At 39.0% G+C, this 7296-nt stretch overlaps 2 long non-coding RNA genes across 2 annotated transcripts; one reads left to right on the plus strand and one right to left on the minus strand.

Moving 5' to 3' along the window:
- Positions 1 to 760: 760 nt before the first annotated feature.
- LOC144023862 (uncharacterized) lies at positions 761 to 1470 on the minus strand. The gene is made up of 2 exons (XR_013284623.1): positions 1186 to 1470; positions 761 to 1037 (listed from the first exon to the last, which is right to left on the minus strand). It is a non-coding gene; the product is annotated as an uncharacterized LOC144023862 (long non-coding RNA).
- On the plus strand, positions 1436 to 5526 carry LOC144023861 (uncharacterized). The gene is made up of 4 exons (XR_013284622.1): positions 1436 to 1512; positions 3928 to 3957; positions 4060 to 4134; positions 4750 to 5526. It is a non-coding gene; the product is annotated as an uncharacterized LOC144023861 (long non-coding RNA).
- Positions 5527 to 7296: the final 1770 nt, after the last annotated feature.

A 7296-nucleotide genomic window follows, 5' to 3' on the forward strand; every position in this document is an offset into this window, starting at 1 on the left:
TTACTGGATTTGGACAGATTTTTGCAAGGCCCACAATATTGTGTTCTACTGCTATAAAAACATGGACCCTACCAAAAGAAAGTTTAGAGTCTCTTCTTTCATCAGGAAAAAAAGTACATTTGTATCTGTTTCCGTTTTGCAGCAATTAGCATTAGAATATAGACAAGTTTCATCATTATCCACAAATGTGTCAACATTGGGGAAAAGAACTTGTTGCAACGTAGGCCTGGTTGATCTCTTATACTCTGCCGCCACCTGATGGCCGAATTTTGTAATAATTACCATTGCTTTAACCGACCTCTTCAGGTCAGAGGCTGTATCAAAGCCTCAAACACTGCTCTAGCATAAAAATAAATAAATAAATAAATACATAAATAAATAAAAACGTCTTTGGGAGCAAATGAGATAACCAGGCTGAGATTGCCAAACAAACAAATTATTGCAAACGTGAGTAAAGATTCAACAAATGACGAAAAAGAACAACAGCATGACTGAACAGCAAAAAATAGCAGACTGCTAAGACTAGTCATGAAAATAATGTGTTGAGTGGTATTTTAGCGTTATTTGTTTTCATTATTTTATAGCCTATTTTTCCAATATAATTTATAGCATTTTATTTTGAACTTCCCTTAAACTTATAAGATTATTATACTGTATAATTTATAATAAGTCAAAACTGGTTTTTATTATTTGTACATGCATATTTAAGGACATATTTATTGTGTTTTCATAACAATGAAAAAAAAAAATCAAAACAATCTCTTTTTGCTTATGCCTTTATTTTCTACTGATTGCAAAAAAATGTGACTACAAGACAGCATCAACCAGGAGCTGTTTGGGTGGTCGGTTTGGCCTCGTCATGGGAGCGCGGTTGGTCAGCTCCGAGGACGGTCGGCGGGCGCTTCAGCTGAATATATCATACCAAAATTCAAGTATGGTCTCCCAAATGGTCTTGGGTGGAGCCATGGTCTTGGGTGGGGCTGGAGTCTTGGGTAGCTGGCCCTTTATCCATTTCAGGGGAACCGTCAGGTCACTATCTGCAGAGCAAAAAGTGATGAGTTCACAGAGCAGCAACAACAATTAAAAAAAAACAAAAAAAACAAAAACAAGTGCTTTCCTGTTGCTTGACAGGATTCTGGAGCGGACTCATAAAACAAATTAAAATAAAGCCAAATTCGGAGATACCTGGTGGCGCCGCCATTGTCACTTCCATGACAACCATCATCATCACGAACATCAGCATCATCATGATCTTCATCTCCATCTTGATCCGAGACGTGCGGTGGCGATGTCGGGCTGTGGACTGCTTTATTGTCTGTGTCAATGTGGAGCTTGGATGGCTGCTGAGTGCATGAGTGCGAGCTGGTGAGGCCCTTTTTATACTCTGAGTTAACTTTCGTTTTGACTCTTTTCACGTTTGGTAAGGGGAGGGAGGCAGGGCTTGACATGCACACGGACTAGAAAAGTGAATAATGTAACATAATATCATCCGTCATGATAGTGGGAATAACGGTAAGAATATTTCTCTCAAATATTGGGGTGTGGGTGTGTGTGTGTGTGTGTGTGGGGGGGGGGGGGGGGGGGTGCATGCATGTGTGTGACTGCATGTTTTCAAATGCTTGAAGTAAAGTAAAAACTCAAGTAACCTAAAAAAAAATTAAAAAAAATGTTAGGTGAACTAAAAATTTTAATGCAACAAACCTGGATAAAAATTTAAAGGGGAAGTTAACCCCCCCAAAAAATGCCCCAAAAAATGTTGTTCAAAATAATACTTAGGTTACTTACGTATGTTCTGCATGCGCCCTCATTGGTCTAAAGCAGGCATTGGGGTGGCCATTTTGCCACTTTCTGTCAACTGAAAATGACATCACAGTCAGAGCTCAGGCAACAATCAATCATGGCTCACCTGTTTTCGGAAGCTGAGCCATGATTGGTCGTTTACCTGAGACCTGAGCAAATGAGATGTCATTTTCACTTGACAGCAGGTGGCAAAATGGCCACCCACTGAGATGGATAAAACGGGTGGATTTTGCTGCTTAATTCATATTCCACAAATGCAATTTTACAGTTTTTTTATGATTGCATAAACACTACAAACAAAAGCATTACATAATATTCAACACCTTAAACTGAAGGAGCAAAACGATGGACCAGATTTTCACCACTTTTAACACAAAGTCGGCTAAACATATTTTTCACACAGTGATTTGCAAAACACTGAACATGTTTTTATACATTAGACACAGAAGTATGTCATAATGTCAATTCCTTGCCATTCCAAAGCACTTACTGAAAAATCACCACACGCATGAGGCAGTTGACTAAACACACGTACATTAGCAGTTTCAACACATAACTTAGACAAATCGATCAGGTTTGAACACCACAAAAACGCAGCAGGTAAGTTCACCTGCTTTCAACCAAAATGGAACAGGTCAGAGGAAGAGAAGTGAATGTGAGAGGGGCAATTGGTGGAGGATGAGTAGGAGGTTGAGAAAAACCTGAAATATAGGAGGAGACCATCCTCAAAGAAGAGGACCACATAAACTTGTGCAACAGTTGATAATGTTATCAATCATGGATTGACACGGAGGCTAGACTACAAGTCCAGACAAATCATAATAGATTTACACTGGCATCTGTCATAAGAATCTTCCAAGAAGAGAATAAGGTAAAAAAAAAAAAAAAAAATGCCAATAAGGATATTGCCTAATGTGGATGAATTTCACTGGTCAAATCCAACTAGGTGATTTGTTCATGTTTACTCATTTTTTTTTCTTTCTTTCTTTTTTCGATTTTACTTGACCGTAGGCTACATTCAATCTAGTATAGTATTGGGACATGTTTTGTTGCAATTGTCTATATTGAACTGATTTTGGTTATATTAATACAAATAAATCCTATTTCTAATGGTGTGTAGCATTGAGGCGGCACGGTGGATGACTGGTTAGCATGTTCGCCTCCCAGTAATGAGGAGGAAAGATCGAGTCCATGCTTCGGCCTTCCTGGGTGGAGTTTGCATGTTCTCCTCGTGTCTGCGTGGGTCTTCTCCGGGTACTCCGGTCTCCTCCCACATTCAAAAGAAATGCATGGCAGGTTAATTGGGCGCTATAAATTGTCCCCATAAGTGTGCTTGTGCGTGTGGATGGTTGTTCGTCTCTGTGTGCCCTGCGATTGGCTGGCGACCAGTTCAGGGTGTCCCCCGCCTACTGTCCGAAGCCAGCTGGGATAGGCTCCAGCACCTCCGTGATCCTTGTGAGGAGTAAACGGTTAAGAAAATGGATGGATGGATGTAGCATTGATCTTGTGTTTGATTCATTTACATATTGTGTATTTGTACTTTCTTTGAGTTCTTCGCTTATAGTGACTATTCTAAAAGTTGATTAAGTAAAATATTAGTGTGTAATTGGTTCAAACAGAGTTAAACCTATGACACGTGTGTATGTCATATGGTAACATAAGATGGGTTTTTATACAGTACATGTGTTTAGAGTTTAACAAGAGTGCTTCCTTTTGCACAAGATGTGAGATATTCTGCATCTCGTGTGCATTGTTGTGCTAATTGGGTGAAGCGTTTTGAAAATACGAGCCTTGTTTTGTATTTTGTGCTTAAGCAATCGTAAAAAAAAAACTGTAATGTCAATGACCTGTTAAGACTAGTGAAGGTGCATCGAACATATTATGGTATTATTTTATGGCTTGACTTTATCTTTAAGGTGCACAATTCAGTTAAATATTTTAAGTTTTGCTCTGGTAGAGGGTTGTTGAAGATATAAGAAAACCTCAGCAAATTGTTTAACAGCAAACAACTTGCTAGCTTTGTTGTACAAACTAACACTGATGCCCTAAATGTCAATAATTTGTATATTAAATTTGTTCCAACTTAAATGATTGTTGTATCCCCTGTTTGTTTGTTTATTTTTACAGGCTGATCAATGGGGTTTAACTTCCTCCAAGGTAAAATGTTTTTAGCGCAAGTGTTGAGGAAAGTTCATATACCTGAAAAACCTACTTGTGCACACAAATCAATTAAGTATTTGTTCTTATTTTCCATTTCAGCACAGCTGGCAGCCCAGAAAATGTCCGCATTCCTCACATCACGAGGGATGCGCGTCATTTACGTATCCCGTATTGGTAAGATTGTGAATTTGTAACCATCTCAGGAAGGGAGAGTCGGCCCTATCCCTCTTCAACTCCAAGATTGGAGTTGCTTTGAATTTGTATTCACTTTACTGCAACAATGTAATCTGAAAGAGGCTGTGAATGAGAATGAGACAGCAAATGCGAAATGTATTCAAAGCACCTGGTATTTGTTTACATGCGTTGCTGGTAACTTGTTTCTGGTGTTTGCGTATGTCTACGTGTTTGGAATTTTTCATTATCATTATTTTGTATTTCAGTGTAGTTTTAGAATTAGTTTTAGATTGTTGTTGTTAACACGGATACTTAATCGTCAGGTGCAAGATTCCAAAAGGTCACAATACATGTATGTGTACTAAAAACTCAACAAAAATGTAGCGTATTAGTTTTTTTCTGATGGCTAAAGCACACTTTTTGTCACTATTGGCTATTTTTTTTGCAAAACTTCACACAATTAAGAAACCTCTTCAGCAAATCTGCAAACCATTGTAGTTATTTTGCCAAAGCAAGTAAGTTGTCATGATCTGTGTTTTGTTGATATGGTTTTGATTAGAATTTAATTTTTTGTCACGTTTCCTTGTATCCCTTCTTGTCCATGTGTCTTGCTAGGTTATGGGGTATATGCCACGGAAGAGGTTTGTGAACGTGCAACCGAGGGGCACAAAGTCGGAAGCACAAGTATTTTTGACGCAGCCCACACGTCGCAAACCGAACCGGAAAGAAACTCCATCCATCTTCTTGGCCGCTTATTCCTCATAAGGGTCGCGGGGGGTGCTGGCGCCTATCTCAGCTGGCTCTGGGCAGTAGGCGGGGGACACCCTGGACTGGTTGCCAACCAATCGCAGGGCACACAGAGACGAACAACCATCCACACTCACAAGCACACCTAGGGACAATTCGGAGCGCCCAGTTAACCTGCCATGCATGTCTTTGGAATGTGGGAGGAGACCGGAGTACCCAGAGAAGAGCCACACGGGCACGGGGAGAACATGCAAACTCCACCCAGGAAGGCCGGAGCCTGGACTCGAACTAGAGTCCTCAGAATTGGGAGGCGGACGTGCTAACCACTAGACCACCGTGCCACCCCAAACTGAACTGAATAATGTTATATATATTACTAATAAGGATCATAGCTATGTTATATTCTAAACTATTACCTAAATGTGAAATAAATATTAAAAAATTGCAGAATACATTGCATGGTTAAAATAATGTAATTTGTTTCATTTGTTACAGATGTTCTGTACATGAAGACATTCGATCTTTTTTTTCTTTTTATCATAGTATCATTATTGTATTTATATCAACATTGTAAAAGCTGCTGTGATTTAAAGTTCTGTCTAGACTGAAAGCAAAACAACTGGGTGTAAGATATTACAAGATAAACAGACAATTTATATTGTTAATCAAACTACCTTGTATTTTTTTCTTGAGGTTCTCCAATTTTTTCCTTTTACTGTTGAGCCCACCAAATCATTTGTTAAAACTATTATTATTATTTCACTGCAAAAGACACGTTAGAGATGTATACAAACAACACCATTTTTATTGGAACTGGAACGTATTTCCGGGCTGCGGGAATGCGGGGAGGAGGGGATGAGAATTGGGGGATGCAGCCAGACTCTCATGAAAACAACTAATAACTAGTATTTGACCTCAGCAAAAGTATGAAAAATATTTTGTAAGGTGTGTCATCATCTTTGATATCTATTTTTCTGCTTAAACACGTATCCATCGTTTTACTGTTCCTTTTTGAACTTTGGGTAGCCTACAGATAAATAACTGATGCCCTATCGCCACCTGGTGTCAGAAAGCTATATTGTAACTGAGCGTTTCCTTAACAGATTACGTCTTTCAACAACTACTATATTCTGATGTATTGAATTGATAATATATGCTGCCTTGCAGCGCAAAGATACAAAATTTAAAGTCTTTTGCACGGCACAAGCCTTATTTATCTATCAGTGATTCTTAACCAGATAGCGCAGTATATGCCTTTTATAATTTTGAATAATTTTCTCCTCTTGGTTAATAAGAAACATTATGAGAGGTCAAAGGCAAAATGTCAGATCACCGTGTCTTGAATTCTTACCAGCCAAATAACAGTAATGCATCCTCTATGGGTGGGGGTGGGTCATTTAGCCCTTACTTCTAGCATTTATCAAACATAAATAGTTGAGGGGAAAACAAACCTAACTGACTCATTATATTTTATGAGAATCTTCTGAAAAACTGGAATCTACATTAACCACTCTAATAACCCAAAGTAATACAAATAAGTGAGATAACTTATTTGCTGATGATACAACTGTCTACTGTTCAGGAGACAACCTGAAGCAGCTTCTGACCACTGTGGAGTATGAATTGAATACATTCAAAAATTGGTTTGATATGAACAAATTATGTTAAATCAATCAATCAATCAATCAATCAATCAATCAATCAATCAATCAATCAATCAATCAATCAATCAATCAATCAATCAATCAATCAATCAATCAATCAAACTACGAATCTAACATTGGTGTCTAAGGAACTGAGCGATACAGTAAGAAACTGGGCGGATTCAAAGTAGCACATACCGTCCGTCCACTCGTTATTTATTTATTTTTTTACTTGTTAAAAAATAGTGGTCACCCCGGCACAAAGCCCCCACCCCGCCTCCGGCCTTATACTAACCACCTATGAGCTTTATATGTCTCATCTGTCAGTATACCGTGTAGTTTATACAGTAGTCTGCTCGCGAGCTGGGAGTAACAAGATGGCCGCCCAGTGACTTCAACGGCTTGCCCTGGCGTCTATGGGCTATCAGCTACCCATCCAGGTCAGTGAGCTAAACTGGGTGAAGCCGGTGGCAACGCTTCTTCTTCTTCTCGGATGGTTCATGGTGTTACATCACTGCCACCTTGCGGTGTAACTTGACTTACACATTCACACATGTCAGTCAAAAAAGTTATTCACAATTGCTTATTGTGTAAAATTTTAACATCATCGCGTTACTATGAAGTTATTACTCCAACTGCGTGCACGCGCTCTTGGAAGGGTGTGCGTCTATGGGAAAAACGACCTAAAAATATGCAAGCCAATAGAAAGCTGTATTCTTGAAGACTTACCAATCAGATCTTTACATTTGACTAAGAGGCGGAACTACAAGTT

Source organism: Festucalex cinctus, chromosome 8, assembly GCF_051991245.1.
Source record: "Festucalex cinctus isolate MCC-2025b chromosome 8, RoL_Fcin_1.0, whole genome shotgun sequence".
NCBI classification, from domain to species: Eukaryota; Metazoa; Chordata; class Actinopteri; order Syngnathiformes; family Syngnathidae; genus Festucalex; species Festucalex cinctus.